Source organism: Triticum aestivum, chromosome 2D (genome assembly GCF_018294505.1).
Source record: "Triticum aestivum cultivar Chinese Spring chromosome 2D, IWGSC CS RefSeq v2.1, whole genome shotgun sequence".
NCBI lineage: Eukaryota > Viridiplantae > Streptophyta > Magnoliopsida > Poales > Poaceae > Triticum > Triticum aestivum.
In genome coordinates this window covers 28,661,498-28,681,953 of record NC_057799.1, presented here as the reverse complement: position 1 = coordinate 28,681,953, position 20,456 = coordinate 28,661,498, and positions in this window count along the sequence as shown.

Here is a 20,456-nt window from a genome sequence, read left to right as displayed (position 1 = left end):
TTGACTTTTCAAAAAACTAATAGACCTTATATTTTGAAAGCGAAGGAGTAACAAAATTATGAAAAAAATCAACAACACCAATAACACATCAAAAAGCGACCAACCCTTCTATTATGTTGTCTAACTAAGAGCTATACTTGAGTTGAGCTAAACCAGATTATTTACATTCTATCTTTTGAACAAAACTCAGGAATGGAACCAAACACGGAATGAGGTTCCATTATAGTTGACCCTTTTGTTTAGGAATGAAGTGGAATTGAATGTCATGGTTCCATGGATAACCTCCGCCCCCTCAGCCACAATCCCCCCCTTCGACGTCTCTTTCCATTTCTCCGCTGAGCGATTCACATCATTTTCCCTCCCTCGTAGATCCATGGCGGGAGGTGCTCGAGGACGTGTCCAATGCATACCACTTACAAGATTTGAACCTGTCCAATGCATACCACTTCCATTATTGGCTACCGTTCTAAACTGGAAAAGTGGACACAAATAACTAGAAAAAAATATGCATCTATATACCTCTCCATATCCTTCCTCGTTCTTCACCTCCAGCTGCCATATCTGGATTGTACGATCCAGATCCAACGGCTCCAGGCACCCTAGTTCATCTCCACTCCTGCAGTCCGTTAGCCCTCACATAAGTATGGTTTGATTTGCGGATAACACGGAATCACACCGTGAAAGACCCACCAAACATTGCGCTATAAAAAAGATAGAAACACACTCCATGATCTCCCCCACCCGCCAAACAAAATAGTCCACCAGTTCCAAAATATAAGGTGTATTTGTTTTCTGATGAAAATTCAAATTTCTTTAACTTTGACGAAGTTCAAAGATAAAAAATGGACATTCACAATACTAAACAAATAAATAGAAAAAATCATTTCATGGTGAATCTAATGATACGAATTTGATTATAAGCAGGTCAAACAATGGGTTTGACTTTTCACAAAACTAATAGACCTTATATTTTAAAAGTGAAGGAGTAACAAAATTATGAAAAAATCAACAACACCAACAACGCAGCAAAAAGCGACCAACCCTTCTAGTATGTTGTCTAACTAAGAGCTATACTTGAGTTGAGTTAAACCAGATTATTTACATTCTATCTTTTGAACAAAACTCAGGAATGGAACCAAACACGGAATGAGGTTCCATTACAGTTGACCATTTTGTTTAGGAATGAAGTGGAATAGAATGTCATGGTTCCATGGATAACCTCCGCCCCCTCAGCCGCAATACCCCCTTCGATGTCTCTTTCCATTTCTCCACTGAGCGATTCATGTCATTTTCCCTCCCTCGTAGATCCATGGCGGGAGGTGCTCGAGGACGTGTCCAATGCATACCACTTACAAGATTTGAACCTGTCCAATGCATACCACTTCCATTATTGGCTACCGTTCTAAACTGGAAAAGTGGAGACAAATAACTAGAAAAAAATATGCATCTATATACCTCTCCATATCCTTCCTTGTTTTTCACCTCCAGCTACCATATCTGGATTGTACGATCCAGATCAAATGGCTCCAGGCACCCCAGTTCATCTCCACTCCTGCAGTCCGTTAGCCCTCACATAAGTATGGGTTGATTTGCAGATAACACGGAATCACACCGTGAAAGACACACCAAACACTGCGCTATAAAAAATATAAAAGCACACTCCATGATATCCCCCACCCGCCAAACAAAATAGTCCCCCAGTTCCAAAATATAAGGTGCATTTGTTTTCTGATGAAAAGTCAAATTTCTTTAACTTTGACGAAGTTCAAAGATAAAAAATGGACATTCACAATACTAAACAAATAAATAGAAAAAATCATTTCATGGTGAATCTAATGATACCAATTTGATTATAAGCAGGTCAAACAATGGGTTTGACTTTTCAAAAAACTAATAGACCTTATATTTTGAAAGCGAAGGAGTAACAAAATTATGAAAAAAATCAACAACACCAATAACACAGCAAAAAGCGACCAACCCTTCTATTATGTTGTCTAACTAAGAGCTATACTTGAGTTGAGCTAAACCAGATTATTTACATTATATATTTTGAACAAAACTCAGGAATGGAACCAAACACGAAATGAGGTTCCATTACAGTTGACAATTTTGTTTAGGAATGAAGTGGAATTGAATGTCATGGTTCCATGGATAACCTCCGGCCCCTCAGCCGTGACCCCCCCCCTTCGACGTCTCTTTCCATTTCTCCGTTGAGCGATTCACGTCATTTTCCCTCTCTCGTAGATCCATGGCGGGAGGTGCTCGGGGACGTGGGGGTGCGGCGGTTGCCGCTGCGCAAGCGCGCGACCGGCACGACGCGGAGGCGACAGCTCCAGCCAACCCACTATCGAGCTATGGCGCTCGACGCAGGCGCGCCAACGCGGCGCACTCTCCCGCAGCAGTGGCCGGGGCGTGTGGAGCCGCTTCCTTGAGCTCGGCGACCAACTTTGGCCAAGCACCGCGACATAGAGATCAAGTTCCCCGCCGCGAAGGAGGCGATGGCTGCTGGTGAAGCGGGCGCCGTTGAATGCCTTGAGGTGGCGAAGGAGGAGTGTCGATGCGGTGGCCAGATCAAGGTATGCCTGCGTCCTATCTCTTCTCTCTCTCTCAGGTAACCCCAATCCCATCGTAGATCTGGAGCATTGCCGGTCGGATCTCATGTGACTGAGGTGGCGAAGGCAGCCAACAGGGGTGTCGCGGCGATGTGTGGCTGCAAGGGCCGGGGCGTCACATGCAAGCGTATTGCTGTAGGAGGGGGGGTTGCGACCGGAGTTGCCAGGCGGTGGCGAGATCCAATCGTGTTGTGATGTGCATCAACCATGTTGTGTGTTTGTGTGTATCATGCGTCTGCGAGTGAGGACGACAATGACATCTGTTAATGGAGTTGAATTGTGGATTAGGGACAATACGACTTGAGAGTTATTTGTGTGCACTGTCTAATCTATGGCTGGTTGTGTATGAACTTGTGAATTTTAAAATCCGTCTATGAGTTAATGAATTTTTTAAAATTATTGTTGGTGTACAAGAACTTGTGCAACTTTACACTATTGCTGTGACGTACAGAGAAATCTTGGCTTGAAATTCTGAAATTGATATATTATTCAAATGGCATGTGTAGTGGGAATCTCGCCACTTCCACTACTAGAATCAGCAGATTTGCCATCTGTCCTCTCTTTGTCGTCCGCTAGCGGATGGCAAAGGTAGGCTTTGCCATAAGCCACCAGAAAGCGGACGACAAAGAGCTAGGCAGCGGACGATAAAGGTAGGCATTGCCATCAAGCAACTATTTGCCATCTGCTGGCAGACGGCAAAGAAGCTTTGCCATCTGTTAGCAGACGGCAAAGAGGGGGTTTGGCCCACTGGCTGTCAAACCCTAACGGGCCCCCTCTTTGCCGTTTGCTAGCAGACGGCAACGCGTTCTCTGCCGTCCGCCAGCTGACAACAAAGGAGAGGCGGACAACAAAGCTTCAAAATTCACTTAATGGCTCCGCGCCCGACCCGTCGCCCTCTCTCTCTGTGTGTCTCCTCGCCTCTTTCCAACCTCTCCCACCCAACGTCGTCGCCGCCGCACCCTCCCTGCGCTGTCGCCGCCCCGTCGCCGCCCCCTCCCTGCCTCCCCACCCCTTTCCGAGCCTCCCCGCCGTAGCCGCGGGTCAACCGCCCCCGAGGAGCGCCGCCCCCTCCCTGCCTCCCCTTTTGAATTGAAGCCTTACGCTCCCTGGATTATGAGATTCCTCAGATCAAGGTCTTCAATCAATTACAAGGCTGACTGTAAGTGCATCTAGTGCCCCTTAGTGATTTTGGTGTATTGAAGACTTATAGGTTAAGGGACTAATGTGTTTATGAGTGTACACAGGACTATAAGTCTATGAGGAGTTTGATATTTACAGAGAAAGTCGACCCCTAAAAATGAAGTTCTTCGTGTGAAGACTTTGGATTTCTGAAGACTTTTTGAAGACGAAAGTGAAGAAATTGGTGTGACCTTGAAGACTTGGCATTCATTTGAGGAACATGAAGCGTGAAGACTTTTGTTTTCGTAGTTTCATTTTCTGTTTCTTGAGTCATAGGAAACACCGTACTGTTAAACGGGGTCGAGGAAATACTAAGGAAAAATTTCCATGTGATGCTCAACTCAAAATCCTACACCTACCAATCCCTTCGAGTGAAGCCATTGGAAATCTCATACAGTTCAGTCATATTCTTCAGTGACAGAGACGAAGTTCTTCTGGTCTCTGAGGAATTTTTTCTAACTGAGGAGTTAGGAATTCTCCAGTGCGGATTGCCTACACAGTGAGGAACATGATAGCCCTGAGGAATTTGATACTCAAATTTCCGACCGTTGCTGTGCTACGCGCCAGCTGTCCCAAAATATCTACCCACCTAACGGTCATATTATTGAAGGGCATTTATGTCTTATCATGTCGGGCTGCTCCCTAGGCTATAAATAGCTGCACCCTTCAGCCACTAGCTGGTTGGCTGCTCCGAGAGAAACTGACACTTGTCATTTGAGAGCATCCCATCCTCCGAGGACTTTGAGCGAAAATCATCGAGTGAGGAAAACCCAAACCCAAACACCTACAAACCCAAAGTGATTGAGCATCAGTGAAGAGATTGATCCTGCGTGGATCCGGTGCTTGTTACCTTTGAAGACTGTGCTTCTTCCAGACGGTTAGGCGTCATGGTCTAGAGCATCCAAGAGGAATTGTGGATCGCCGAGTGACCGAGTTTGTGAAGGTTCAGAAGTCACCTGAAGACTTATCACGAGTGATTGGGCGAGGTCTGTGTGACCTTAGCTCAAGGAGAATACGGTGAGGACTGTGTGTCCGGGACTGTGTGTCCCCAGGTTTAAATACCTAGCCGCTCCAACCAGATGTACAACTGAGACAGCAGTTGGAACTGGTCTACCAAATCATTGTCTTCACCAAGCTTACTGGTTCTATTTCCTCAACTCTTTCATTTCCTCATAACTGTGTTGTACGCTTGTTCATATCTGTGTTTGAAGACTTTCTCAATTTCCTCAGTTCAATTTCTTCAGTCTGTTTGTCTTCATCCTATGTTATCCTGTGTTTACGCCTTCTGTACTCTGTGATTGTCTTCATTTCATCATGATGACCATGCTTGTGTTCTGCTATGTTTACTTTTGAGTACTTATTCCGCTGCAAGTAGTTCTTCGCTAAGGAATTTCCTCACCCACAAATTCCTCAGCGAAGAATTCATAAAAATCGCCTATTCACCCCCCTCTAGTCGATATAACGCACTTTCAATTGGTATGAGAGCAAGGTACTCCCTTGTTCTGTGTGATTTTGGTTTAACCACCTGGAGTTTTAGTTATGTCGACCGCAGGTATGATCAAGGTCTCTGCTGGGTGTCCTACCTTCGATGGGACGGACTACCCCTACTGGAAGAATAAGATGCGGATGCATCTTGAGGCAATTGATAACGATCTCTGGTATGTTGTGGAAAATGGTGTTCCCTCAGTCACACCTTCTCTGAATGCTGCTGATGTGAAGAGATTCAAGCAACTCAGTTCTCAAGCGAAGAATATCATTTGTGGCCGCCTGAGCAAAGGACAGTATGGAAGAGTGAGTGCTTTGGAAACTGCTAAGCTTATCTGGGATAGGCTGTCCAAAGTGAATGAAGGAGTCTCAACACAGCGTGACTGTCGAGTTGACGTTCTTCGCAATCTCTTCAACTGCTTCAAAAGACTCGACAATGAAAATGTTCAGCAAACCTTCGATCTCCTCACTAACATCTCAAATGAGCTTCAAGCACTTGGTGCCACTGACATCACCGACCATGAGGTGGTGAAGAAATTGATGAGATCGCTTGATTCCTCATTTGATACTCTGGCATTGGTGATACAAGAACGTGTTGATTACAAGTCACTTGATCCCGCTGATATCCTCGAGAGGCTAAATACTCATGAGTTCCAGCTTGCTGAGAAGAGAGATCTCTATGGTCCGAGCTATGGCAGATCACGTGCCCTGAGGCCAAGGTCGTCTCTGAATCTGAAGGTGAAGATTCTGGTAGTAGCCTTGGTGATCCTGAAGAACTGAGCCAGGAGCTAGCACTGCTCGTGAAGAAATTCCAAAGGTTCTCAAGACGTGGTCGCTTTGGAAAACCCTCAAGGAGCAATGATTCCTCATCCAGTGACTACAAGAAGAGGCTATGCCACAAATGCAAGAAGTCTGGTCACTACATTCAAGATTGTCCTCAGTGGGAAAAGGAATCAAAGAAGAAGAAATACAAGGATTATAGTTCCGATGACGCAAAGAAGAAGAAGAAATCATCAAAATCTTCATTATTAAAATCCTCGAAGTCTTCATCTCACAAGAAGAGCAGCTCCAAGATGGCTCGGGCATTCATTGGCAAGGAAATGGACTCTGAGGCTGAATCTGAGGAACATGAGGAAGAGGAGGCATCTGAGGAGTCGGAGTCCGGTGTGGCGAGCCTAGCCCTCGCTACTGCATTCGTCAGCAAGTCCATCTTCAACACTGAAGAAAATGACCTCACCAACAAGGTTGATGAAGGCAATGATGACTATGCTCCCACCTATTGCTTCATGGCAAAGGGTGCCAAGGTACTCAAATATACCTCCTCTGAATCAAGTGAGAATGAATCTGATGAAAACCTCAAGCCCAGCTATTCTAAACTTGCTAAGATTGCTGTGAAACAACAAAAGGCTTTTGAAAAGGTTCAAAACAAGCTAGATAAAAGTGATGATATGTTGGGTGAAGAAATGGATTGCACTAAAACCTTGACTGGAAATCTTCAGAGACTGCAGTCTAGGTTTGACAACCTTCAAGGTCATCATAACACTCTCTTATCTGATCATGAGAACCTTTCTTATGAATTTCTTCAGAGAAAGCAAGATCTTGAAAATCTAAGAGTGAGTTATGAAGATCTTCAGAAGGAGCGCGATTCATTACTTGCTCAACAAATGTGAAGTGCATTGAATGTGAATCTGCTAATTCTTCACCTGAATGTTCAAATGCTTCTAATGCTACAAATTCTTCACCTGTCTCTGCTATCACTAATTCCTCACCTGAGGACATTGCTAGTATCACTGATGATGCAGGGCTGAAGGAATTGTACATGACAGGCATGTACAAAAGCCTCAAAGGGCATAAGACTCTTTGTGATGTGCTTAAAAAGCAGATCCTCAACAGGAACCCTAGGAAAGAGGGTATTGCCTTTGAGAGGAAACTCAATGCTGATGGTACATATTGGAAGCCTGAGCAGTACCCCAAAACCTCATGGGTCTGCAAAGGGACCTCCAGTTGATCCATCTAATCTATCTGGCTTTACATGTGAATCTCCTCATTCTTCTGATGAGTCATTTGACTCCAACTATAAACTGTTCAAAAATCAGAATGATGAAGTTTGCTGGATATGTTGGCACTAACTGCAGGAACGGTTCCCCTAAGAAGAAAATCTGGGTTCCCAAAAGGTGCCTTGAAAGTCTTCAGGTGAATGTCCTCATGACACCACATGTGAAGAATAGGAACCACGGATCAAATTCTTCATATGGACCAAATTCTTCATATGGATCCAAGTCCTCATACGGACAAAATTCCTCATGTGGATCAAATTCCTCAAAAGGATCAAAGTCCACATATGAATATCATCGTGCTAACAACTCTGTTTCGTAGGGAAGAGCTAAGGGCTATGAATATGAGCATTATTCTTCTAACCATTATGTTCATAAGTCATCGAACAATTTCTCTGCTTATTCATATGCCTATCCTAACTCCTCTTATGTGAAACGAAATGGGTTGGCTTCTATGCCACCTTTCTCATATGGAGCTCGCAGAGTGATGAACTCTTTGCCACCCCTTCAGATGTGGGTGGTGAATAAAAAGAACTAATCTCTTCTGCAGGGTCAGGTCTCCAGACATGCTCAAACGTCTGAAGAATTTGCTGGAGACCTGAAAAGTGCTTGGAAAGGACGCAGGCTAATCATGAAGAAATGAACTCTCATTTCTCACGTCCTCATATTGCTTTATCTGTTCAGTTGCTTGAAGAAATTGATCTGATGAATTGTGATGTCATATTCTTCACTGATGAAGTATATGAGTTCCTAAGCTGCACTAATTCATCCGCAGGATGATCAACCCAAAGCCACTGAGTGGGTCCTCGATAGTGGATGTACAAATCACATGACTGGTGACAAGAATCTATTGATGGATGCTCCCTTATCTCCATCACATCTGAAGCATATCATCTTTGCTGACAAAGGCAAAAGTCAGGTATTGGGTCTAGGTAAGGTTGCGATCACAAAGGATCGACACATGGACAAAGTCATGCTTGTCGAGTCCTTAGGATACAACCTCATGTCTGTCTCAATGCTTTGTGATCTTGATATGGTTGTTGTCTTTGGCAAATATCGTTGTGTTGTGGTCATGGAAGCTGACAATTCCAAAGGCTTCGAATGCTTTAGGAGAGGAGACTTGTGTATTGTTGATTTCTCTACAGGACCACAACCATCCGTGTGCCTACTTGCAAAAGCTTCCGAAGGCTGGCTATGGCATCGACGACTTGGTCATGCAGGCATGAGGAATTTGCACACGCTTGCGAAGAAGAAGCATGTCATTGGCATTGAGAATGTCAAATTCCTCAAGGATCACTTATGCGGAGCCTGTGAAGCTGGGAAGATGACAAAGGCTAAGCATCCAGCAAAGACTATCATGACCACTACTCGACCATTTGAATTGCTTCATATGGATCTCTTTGGTCCTAACCATTATTCAGCAGTTTCAAATGATGCATCTCAATATGGCTTTGTTATTGTTGATGATTACTCTCGATACACATGGGTACACATTGTTACTTACAAACATGAAGTGCAGGAAGTCTTCAAACGATTTTCATCGAGGGCTTCAACCAACTTTGGTGTGAAGATCAAGCACATCAGAAGTGACAATGGAACTGAGTTCAAGAATTCTGGTCTTGATGACTATCTTGATGAACTTGGTATTACTCATGAGTTATCTACTCCTTATACTCCTCAACAGAATGGCGTCGTGGAGCGCAAGAACAGGACTCTTGCTGAGATGGCCACTATGCTTGATGAATACAAAACACCTCGTCGTTTCTGGATCGATGCAATTGATACTGCGTGCCACATCATCAACAGAGTATATCTTCACAAATTCTTCAAGAAGACTGCCTATGAACTCCTCACTGACAAGAAACCCAATGTGAGTTATTTCAAAGTCTTCGGTGCTAAATGTTGGATTAGAGATCCTCATCACAACTCAAAATTTGCACCGAAAGCACATGAAGGTTTTATGCTTGGTTACGGAAAGGACTCGCACATCTACAGAGTCTTCAACAACGTTCTTCACAAGGTTGTTGAAATTGTAGATGTGCGGTTCGATGAAACTAATGGCTCGCAAAGAGAGCACCCACCTTCTGTGATAGATGAACCAGCACCTGAGGAATCTATCAAGTTCAAGGCTACTGAGGATGTCATTCCGACCGAGGAATCTGCTGAAGAATTCATTCCAGAACGTGAAGAACGTCGAGCTAATGCACCTGAAGAAAATGCTGAAGAAAATGGTGATCAAATTCCTCGACGACAACCAGCTCATCCTCGCGTTGCCAACGAAGTGCAGATTGAGAAAATCATCAGCGACATCAACATTCCAGGTCCTCTCACACGCTCAAGAGCTTCACGTTTATCTAACTTTTATGGGCACTTTGCTTTTGTCTCTATCATAGAGCCCACTAAGGTAGATGAAGCATTTATGGAGCTTGAGTGGATTCAAGCTATGCAAGAAGAATTACATCAGTTCGAGCTCAACAACATCTCGGAACTGGTCAAACGTCCAGATCCTCGCAAGCACAATATCATTGGCACAAAGTGGATCTACCGCAACAAGCAAGATGAAAATGGCCTTGTGTTAAGGAATAAGGCACGGCTTGTAGCTCAAGGCTACACACAGGTTGAAGGAATTGATTTCGATGAAACTTTTGCACCTGTTGCTAGACTTGAGGCTATTCGCATATTACTTGCTTATGCTAACCATCATGATATCACTCTATATCAAATGGATGTGAAAAGTGCATTCCTCAATGGTAAGCTTGAGGAAGAAGTATATGTTGCTCAGCCCCCAGGTTTTGAGGATCCAAAGAATCCTGACAAAGTCTTCAGACTCAATAAGGCCCTCTATGGCCTCAAGCAGGCCCCTCGGGCGTGGTATGATACTTTGAAGGAATTCCTCATGAAGAAAGGCTTCAAACCCGGTTCACTCTACCCTACTCTTTTCAATAAATCTTATGATGGTGAACTGTTTGTGTGCCAAATATATGTTGATGATATTATCTTTGGCTGTACTGACCAACGTTATAGTGATGAATTTGCCTATATGACGAGTGAAGAATATCAAATGTCTATGATGGGAGAATTGAAATTCTTCTTAGGTCTTCAAATTCGTCAACAACGCAATGGCATATTCATATCTCAGGAGAAATACCTCAAGGATGTACTGAGGAAATTCGGCATGCAAGATTGCAAAGGCGTCAAAATTCCTATGCCCACAAATGGCCATCTGTGCACTGATGAAAATGGTATTGACTTCGATCATAAGGTATACCGCTCCATGATTGGTTCTTTATTGTACTTATGTGCATCTAGGCCAGATATAATGCTTAGTGTTTGCATGTGTGCCCGATTTCAAGCTACACCGAAGGAATCACACCATAAGGTTGTGAAACATATTCTTCGATATCTAGCTCACACACCAACACTTGGATTATGGTACCCCAAGGGCTTGGCTTTTGATCTCATTGGATATTCAGACTCCGACTATGCTGGTGATTGTGTGGACCGCAAGTCAACATCTGGTACATGTCATTTCCTCGGACGATCTTTGGTCTGTTGGTCCTCGAAGAAACAGAACTGCGTATCACTGTCTACTGCTGAAGCTGAGTACATTGCTGCTGGTTCTTGCTGTGCTCAATTGATGTGGATGAAGAAAACTCTCAAGGACTTCGGCGTCAACATGAAGAATGTGCCTCTCTTCTGTGACAATGAGAGTGCCATCAAGATTGCTCACAACCCAGTTTAGCACTCGAAGACACAGGACATTCAGATTCGTCATCATTTTCTCCGTGATCATGTGTTGAAGGGCGACATTTCTATTGAGCATGTGAAGACTGAAGAACAACTAGCCGGTATCTTCACAAAGCCCTTGGATGAGAAGAGATTTAGCAAGTTGTGGTGTGAGCTAAATATCTTAGAATCTTTGAATGTTCTTTGAAAAGGACACTCATCCTAACACTTATGCAAAATTGATGACTTAGATGTGCAACACATGAAGAAAAGTTTTTTTTCAATCAATGAAGGATAACACTCTAAGTGTGAAGAAATTAACGAAGAATTTGATTCTCAGAGCCCTACGACAATTGTACGCGGTGTCTGAAATCATCATTCTTATACGGTGGATCACGCCACCACCAAAATTTGAAAATCTTATTTGAGTTTTTCCTCAGTTTTGAAATTCCTTAGTTGTTCATGTTCTTCAACTTTGCATTGTCTTCACTGTTTCCGTCGTTTTTCTTCATTGGCTATATATATATATATGAGTTTATGTCCTCTACAACATTCACTTATTGCTAATTCTTCAAGTTGTTTTTCCTGCTAAGTGAATGTGATCGGACCCTTCCCCCTCTATGCTAAACTCAACCCAATCTGTTCACAAATTCTTCATGTGCGTTCTTTTTGAAACTCGTTCAAAATCTTCACTATGTCCTTGTCAGCTGAAGAATTTGCGAACGTAACTTTTAACCTATCTTATCCAAAAATTTCGGCTTTGCCGCTCAAACTGTTCCGCATTCCATGAAATACTTATCTATTCACCCACGATCTCACACGATCTCCACTTCTCAGTATGTGGGTGACACATGTCAAGCGAATGAGAAGGGTCAGGGGCACATTCGTCCAATTTCTTCAGGCGAACAGTTTTTCACCATGGCTATAAATACCCCTCCCCTTCCTCACTTCTCTTTTACTCCGCTGGACCTCACTCCAGCTCGAGCTTCTCAAACCCTAGCGCCGCCGCTACTTCATCGTCGCCGGTAAGGAAGAGCTTCACTGCCTCGACCTCGTCGCCGTCGTACTCGCACCGGTCGCGGATTTCTTCACTCCGCCGCCGCCGTAGCTGTCTTCCTCAGCCAAGTTAGGGCGTGGAAGATCCGCACTGATGAACTTCACATCTCCACTTCCAGTTCGTCGTGTTCTTCGTCCAGGGTAATTAAAAGTTACTTTTACTGCCCTCTTTGATTCAAATGTTTTCTTCAAAATACTCAAAGGTGTTTTTCTTCAAATCTTCACACACTAAACACCTCAGATGTCATATGTTCTTGATTCATTTCTCTAAGTTATATTTTTCTTCAAGATTCCTCAATTGTGTGGATCTCTGATCTGTACAACTCTGGAACCTAAGACAAAGAACGCTTAGTGAAATTCTTCAAGACTCATCTGGTCAAATTCCTCAAACTTGTTCTTTTTACAAAACCTTCTGAGAATGCATATGACCTCTCCAAATTCCTCACAACTATACTCTGTTCACAGGTACTCATGTCCGCTGCTGAATCACTAGGTTCTCATCAACTTAACTCATTTGCAGCGTTCCTCGAAGAAAAGTTGCATACTTCTTCAGAGAATTCCATTGTTCAAATTCCTCATCTGAAGAAAATGGCTGATGGAAAGAAGCCACAGAAAGGAGGAAAGAGGCCTGAAATCAATACTGCTTTTGAAATCCCTGATGACATATATGCGGATTACTGCACTCCTGATGAGGCCAAGTTTGGAAAAGAGGACAAAAGTCAGCGCAAGGTGCACATACAGAGGATAGAAAGGAGATGGGCAAGAGAGTGGAGGGAGTACAGGTATGTAACTCCCAAGTACATGAAGAAATTCGCACTCAATCCTCCATGCCCAAGACCTCCATTGGCACCTGGCCAAGAAGCAGATCCCACTAGCCTCAAGCGCGGTGAGGATTATCCTGATGAATGGGCCAAGCGCCAGGCCAAGTTGGCTAGACAAGCCAGAGAAGCAGTGAAAAAATTCAACGAAGACTCTGCTGCTGTTGCCACTGCTGAGGCCTCTGCTAGCAAGCCGAAGAAGGCCATGGCAAAGAAGCCTGCGCACAAGCCAAGTGCTTCACCTTCAATGCCCTCAAGGCCAAGTTCCTCAGCAATGCCCTCACGGCCAGATTCCTCAAAGCCCTCACGGCCAACTCCTCAAACTGCTCCTGCTCCTCCAAAGTCCTCAGCTCCTCCGCCAAAGTCTTCGGCTGCTCCGACCAAATCCTCTGCACCAGTGCATCTCGCCACGTGCCAAAGGACTACTGGCATATCTATTGCCTCAGGAGCCTCTGCAAGTTCCTCAGCTGCTCCAAGTTCCTCAGCTGGCCTCTCTCTGCTGAAGAAGAAGACCACTACTGGATGAGGTCCTCGACCAAGTCCTCACAAGAAGCAGATCGCCTTCCAAGTGCCCTCTGATGATGATGAGGCTGATGATGATGAACTAGCCGAAATCATCAGAGACAGACAAGTCAAGGCCGCTAGAGCCAAAGGAAGCAATGTGCCACTGCTTTTGGATCCGAAGCTGATCCTAGACTTCATCGATCTCTGGCACAAGGATCCCAACACACCTTTGCCTGAGATGAACCTCACACCTGGTCAAAGTCATGTTTTGACTGCCTTCATCGAAGAAGAGAAATGGAAATTTGAGAAGGCCAGGCGGCTGAAGAAAGCTCAGTACAGGAAGGAGCGCTACCTAAAGAAAAACGTTGTCTCAATGACAACTGAAGAACTAGTAAAGATCCAGGCTGAAATCAAAGGCCTCAGCGATGACTTCAATGCTTATTATGCTGATTGGGAAGGAGCCAAGGTCAGGTTTGTTAAACTGACTGTGTCGGTGTACAAAAGAAGGGGCGCACCTTTGTACCCCTTTACCTGTGCACGGGCAGTCGGAGCCGCGCCCACGGTCACACCAAGCAGAACAGGGGAGGTGAACCAAGGTAAAACCGAAGCCCAAGATAACCAGAGCAACGCCAAGGCCAAGACCACAAAGAGCAGAGGGACGAAGCAGGTTCCCCCGGCAAGGCCCTTGCCGGGGGGGGGGGGGGCTCAGCAGCCCCGGCGAGACCCTTGCCGGGGCAGCTCGCCCCACACCAACAGAGCGAGCCACCCTTGAGCCCACGGTCCCCAACACCATCATCCACATGGGGCTAGGGCTCGGGAGGCACCTCTGTGGTGGCATGCAGATCTTTGTGAAGACATATTCAAGATCAGATGAGGATTAGAAGACGACGATCCTCGGCAAGATCCTTGCCGAGGAAGGCCACCAGACCCCCGGCAAGGTCCTTGCCGGGGACGACAGCGCGTCACGGCAAGACCCTTGCCGGGCCACCCGGCAAGGCCCTCACCAAGGACGCCAGCGGGGCCACCGCCAGGCCCGCGCCAACCAAGTTTCCACCATCGTTCGCATGCAGCTGCCAGCTCAATCGGCTGAGCAGGCACCTGCGTGGCAACATGCAGCTCCCGGGCCAACTCGTCAAGCGCCTGCGTGGCGGCATGCAGATCTTCGTGAAGGCTCCACCACCGCGCCACCTCAGCTGCCTGCCTGCCTACATGGCACCACATGCCTCACTGGCCAGGGCGCGTGTCAAAGCGAGGAGGAGCGGCGACGGACGGGACGGGCCTTGCCCCCGTCCCCGATAAAGCAAGGGGACACCTAAGCTATGCATTAAATGCGTCTTGTCCTGTAATACGAGCGATAAGCTCATAGCACTGTGCGCCTTTCCACCTCATGTGTGTCACTGTGGCAGCCCCTTTCGACTATAAAAGGAGGCCCATGGCATACTGGAGAAGGATTCGGCTCTTTCGAACTACACACTCACCACAGCTAGTTCGAGAGCTCAAGAACTCTCTGAAATACACCCACCAAAGCAGGACTAGGGTTTTACGCATCCTCGCGGCCCGAACTTGGGTAAACGATCCTTGTGCTGGTTACTAATCCTGCTCTTCTCGCAACCCTGCGCCCCGGTAACCGTAGTAGGGATTCTTGTGATCCCATAGGTGTCGTTTCCCCGACATCTTTGGCGCGCCAGTAGGGGGCGCAATTGTGAGAATCTGGTCTAGTAGTTGGCCTGGAAGTTCTTTGTCGCCACGGCTCCCAAGAAAGAGACGGCCAGGAGAAAAGAGCGCCGCCTGCAAACGCGAAGGACGCCAGTGCGGCGACAGAAAAGCTAAGTCATTCAGAGCTTTGAGTTATTCCCTTTTATACATAAGGTTATCGTCCTCGAAGATCTTCCCTATGTATGGAAAACCTGCACGCGAAGGGGCCCTCCCGCGATTGGCAACACCCTTGTTCTGTTTCGAGTCCGCTCAACAGCTCAAAGCGGCCGCGTCGAGAGTGGCGGGGTAGCCTTCCGCACTTGGCAACGCTCCTGACTCTGACTCGAGTCAAGCTCGACAGTTCGGGCGGCCGCGCTAAGGGCGGTAAGGTGGTTCGCCCGGCAGCAAGCACACCCGGCAGGCCAATGGGAATCCGTCCCCAAGGCGCCGCCCTGGGTTTACGCGCCGACGAGCCTACCCAGTTACGTAGGGTGGACATACAAGGAAAAATCGAACAGGAAAATAATGTGCATGATACTAAAAGTGCTGCAGAGTTATATTACATCAAATTTTTGCTGCGGTTCTAACTAGAGATAGCGATTGTCTTGGTTGTGAACCTGCAGCGGCGATAAGAAACGGGGTGCCTAATCCCGGCGCTGGCCCTCTACCCTCTGAATTCCGCCAACGCGGCTGATGATGGGCTTGATGCGCTCCCTGAGCGGCGCGAGGTCAGTACCCTCCGGCAAGCTCTCCAGCGCAGCGTCAAAGTCGAGGTCGGGGTACCAGTAGGCCACCTTGGTGAGAACCTTGGTCATGGTGCCCTGGCAAAGCCTCCGGGACTCGTCGGCCAGCGAGGCCGCTCGGTTGGCGTGAAGCCGCTCCAAAGCGCCGACAACCTTCTCAAAGAACAGGGTCAGGCTGCAGTTGGCACTCACGCTCCGCTCTGGGGCATACCTCACGTCCGGCATCCCCATGATGGCCGGCTGCGCGGCGGCCTGGTTGGTGACAGCGGCCTGGTTTTGTCCTCCGTGAGAATCCCCTCGAGGCCCTCCAGCTTCAGCGTGAGGTCCTTGATGGACTTGTTGGCCTCGGAGAGCTCCCCGGCCCTGCTGACGACCGTGCCCTGTGCCTCCGTCAGGGCACTGTTGAGCGTGTCCTTCTCCTGGGACAGCTCACTGGTCCATCAGGGCCTGCTCCTTCAGCCCATCCTGCTCCGCCTCCAGCTCCTTCACCTTGTCGGCGTGAACCTGGGCCTGGGCATCGAGCGCCTCTTTGTGCCTCTGCTCCAGCTCACTGGTCTGCTGCAAGACAAGCTTCTCCACCTCTTCCTCCTTGCCGCGGAGCGTGGCGGCAAGCCTCTCCTCGCGCGCAGCGAGGTCCTCCTCCTGGGAGTTCGGTGCGGCCTGGTGCTGAGTCCTGGCGGCCTCGGCCAAGCCCTCCGCTGTCTCCTGGGCCTTCTCGATGTCGGTCAGCTTCATGGTGAGCTCCACATCGCGCTTGGGCAGCTCGCCCTGGGCGGCCTTCAGCTCCTTGTGAGCCTCGCGGAACCAGTCCTGCGTCTCGGCGACGCGCTTCTGGAGGTCTGCCTCCGCCTTCTCCACCACCGCCGTCCTGGACTTAGCTTTGTCCAGGCGGGCGCGATGGAGCGCCTGGAGCTTCCGGTAGCTGGCGCTCATGGCGTGGAGGAGCCTCTCTTCCTGCGAGCCGTCGCCGCCAACGCTCGGCTCGTCGACGACCTCAAGCCCGGCGGCGGCAAGCACTTCGTCGTCAAACACCTCTCCCTCGACAGGTGTCCTGGTGCTCGACACGCCTGGAAGGTGGACGAACAAGTCATCACTCACCCTTAGGTACCGGCCGGAGCCGGAAGCGGCAGAGGAGGAAGGCTGGTCATCAGCCACCTCCTCCTCCTTCCCGGTAGCGGCCCTGCCGGCCTCCTCGGCAGGCCCCTTGCCGGTATCCTCAGCGGTGGCCTTGCCGGCCTCCCCGACAGGCCCCTTGGCGGCGTCCTCAGCAGCGCCCTCGGCGGTCTCCTCGGCGGCGATCTTCTCGGCGTCCGCCTCGGCGGCCTTGGCGACGTCCTCAATGACGGCGTCCACGTCCTCTGGGCTCACCGAGTAGGAATCTGGACACCGATGAAGGGAGTGAGGCAAGGCCAAGACCAAGAGCCAGAAAGAAAAAGGAACAGGGACAAACGGCGAGCGACTTACCAGAGCCAGTACCAGGCTGGGAAACGGAAGTCCCCTCCCCGCCAACATTTGGCGTCGAGATAAAGCCGCTGGCGCCCAAGTTCTCCACCTCCTCCTCCATGTGCGTGGGCTCGGTGCTTGGCGCCCTTGCCGGGGACGCCCCTCGGGGCGGCGTGGTCGATGGGGGCGGCGTGTTGGGAGTAGCCCTTTGCGGCTCCTCCTGCTGCTGCTCTCCTCCTGCATACCTGGCAAGGTCAGCACCAAAGTGTCGTGCCCCTGACACATGTCGACGGGGGAAGAGTGATGAACTTACGCTGGGGGCTATGCCGGGGGCTGCTGTCCGGGCTGCTCAACACCACCAGTGGCACCCTCGAAGTACCAACCGGGGGCTGGCCACCCGCCGAGACCTTGGCCCTCTTCACTCTCTGGGCCAGCGTCTCCACGTCCCTGCAAAGACGAAGACAAGTCAAGACGGGTGACACAGATTGAGGAGGCAGAGATAACGAAAAGGAACCAGATACTTACTCGTCGTCCGCCTCCTCCTCTGCTGTCTTCCTCTTCCTCCTCGGGCTGAGGGATCCATAATCGAAAGTGACCTCCGTGTCAGCATCCGCCGGAGGAGGGGAAGGAGGCGGTGTCTGGACACGCTTGGACGAAGAAGGGGCAACTGTCTTCTTCTTCACCGCGGCCTTCGCCGGCTTCTTCGCCGCTGTGGCCCTCGTGTGGCGCCCGGACCCCTCCAAGGTCAGCTGCAGCCGCGCAGCCCTACCGGGCCGGACCGGCTCGCTGGAACTAGCCCGTCGCAGGACTCGTCCTCTCCCCATAGCCGGCGTCGGGCCTGCAGCCTCGGCCTCCTCCGACGATGACTCGCCGACCACATCTTCAACTAGAGGAGCCTCGGTGCCGGCGCTGCTGGCTTCCCCGGTGGCCGCAGCCCACCGGGCGAGCTCCTCCTCCTCCGCGGCCGTCGCGGCCTTGTCCTCCACACCACCGGCACTGCTAGCCTCCTCGGCAAGCTGTGCCTCCCTCGCCCTGGTGGCGATGTAGTCCAGTTCCGCCTAGGTGGTGTCCTGGACGATCAGCCGCTCGGCGTCGGCGTTGACGTACCCCTCGTGCAGAGTATCAAAGAACTGCTGCACCTCGGCGTCCTCCGGCTCCTTCTAGCTCGGGTCAGGGCCATGTGATACGTCTCCAACGTATCTATAATTTTTGATTGCTCCATGCTATATTATCTACTGTTTTGGACAATATTGGGCTTTATTATCCACTTTTATATTATTTTTGGGACTAACCTATTAATCGGAGGCCCAACCCGGAATTGCTGTTTTTTTTCCTATTTCAGAGTTTCGCAGAAAAAGAATATCAAACGGAGTCCAAACGGAATGAAACCTTCGGGAGCGTGATTTTTGGAACAAACATGATCCACGAGACTTGGACCCTGCGTAAGAGAAGCTTCCAGGAGGCCACGAGGTAGGGGGCGCGCCCACCCCCCAGGGCGCACCCTCCACCCTCGTGGGCCCCACATTGCTCCACCAACGTACTTCTTCCTCCTATATATACCTACGTACCCCCAAACGATCAGATACAGAGCCAAAAACCTAATTCCACCGCTGCAACTTTCTGTACCCACGAGATCCCATCTTGGGGCCTGTTCCGGAGCTCCGCCGGAGGGGGCATCCATCACGGAGGGCTTCTACATCAACACCATAGCCTCTCCGATGAAGTGTGAGTAGTTTACCTCAGACCTTCGGGTCCATAGTTAGTAGCTAGATGGCTTGTTCTCTCTTTTTGGATCTCAATACAATGTTCTCCCCCTCTCTCGTGGAGATCTATTCGATGTAATCTTCTTTTTGCGGTGTGTTTGTTGAGACCGATGAATTGTGGGTTTATGATCAAGATTATCTATGAACAATATTTGAATCTTCTCTGAATTCTTTTATGTATGATTGGTTATCTTTGCAAGTCTCTTCGAATTATCAGTTTGGTTTGGCCTACTAGATTGATCTTTCTTGCAATGGGAGAAGTGCTTAGCTTTGGGTTCAATCTTGCGGTGTCCTTTCCCAGTGACAGTAGGGGCAGCAAGGCACGTATTGTATTGTTGCCATCGAGGATAACAAGATGGGGTTTTTATCATATTGCATGAATTTATCCCTCTACATCATGTCATCTTGCTTAAGGTGTTACTCTGTTTTCATGAACTTAATACTCTAGATGCATGCTGGATAGCGGTCGATGAGTGGAGTAATAGTAGTAGATGCAGGCAGGAGTCGGTCTACTTGTCTCGGACGTGATGCCTATATACATGATCATACCTAGATATTCTCATAACTATGCTCAATTCTGTCAATTGCTCAACAGTAATTCGTTCACCCACCGTAAAATACTTATGCTCTTGAGAGAAGCCACTAGTGAAACCTATGGCCCCCGGGTCTATCTTCATCATATTAATCTTCCAACACTTTGTTATTTCCTTTGCTTTTATTTTACTTTGCATCTTTATCATAAAAATACCAAAAATATTATCCTATCATATCTATCAGATCTCACTCTCGTAAGTGACTATGAAGGGATTGACAACCCCTTATCGCGTTGGTTGTGAGGATTTATTTGTATTGTGTAGGTGCGAGGGACTCGCGCGTAGCCTCCTACTAGATTGATACCTTGGTTCTCAAAAATTGAGGGAAATACTAACGCTACTTTGCTGCATCACCCTTTCCTCTTCAAGGGAAAACCAACGCAGTGCTCAAGAGGTAGCAAGAAGGATTTCTGGCGCCGTTGCCGGGGAGGTCTACGCAAAAGTCAACATACCAAGTACCCATCACAACCCTTATCTCCCGCCTTACATTATTTGCCATTTGCCTCTTGTTTTCCTCTCCCCCACTTCACCCTTGCCGTTTTATTCGCCCTCTCTTTTTCGTTCGTCTCTTTTAGCTTGCTTTTTGTTTGCACGTGTGTTGGATTGCTTGCTTGTCACGATGGCTCAAGATAATACCAAATTATGTGACTTTACCAATACCAACAATAATTATTTCCTTAGCACGATTGCTCCTCTTACCGATACTGAATCTTGTGAAATCAATGCTGCTTTGTTGAATCTTGTCATGAAAGATCAATTCACTGGCCTTCCTAGTGAAGATGCCG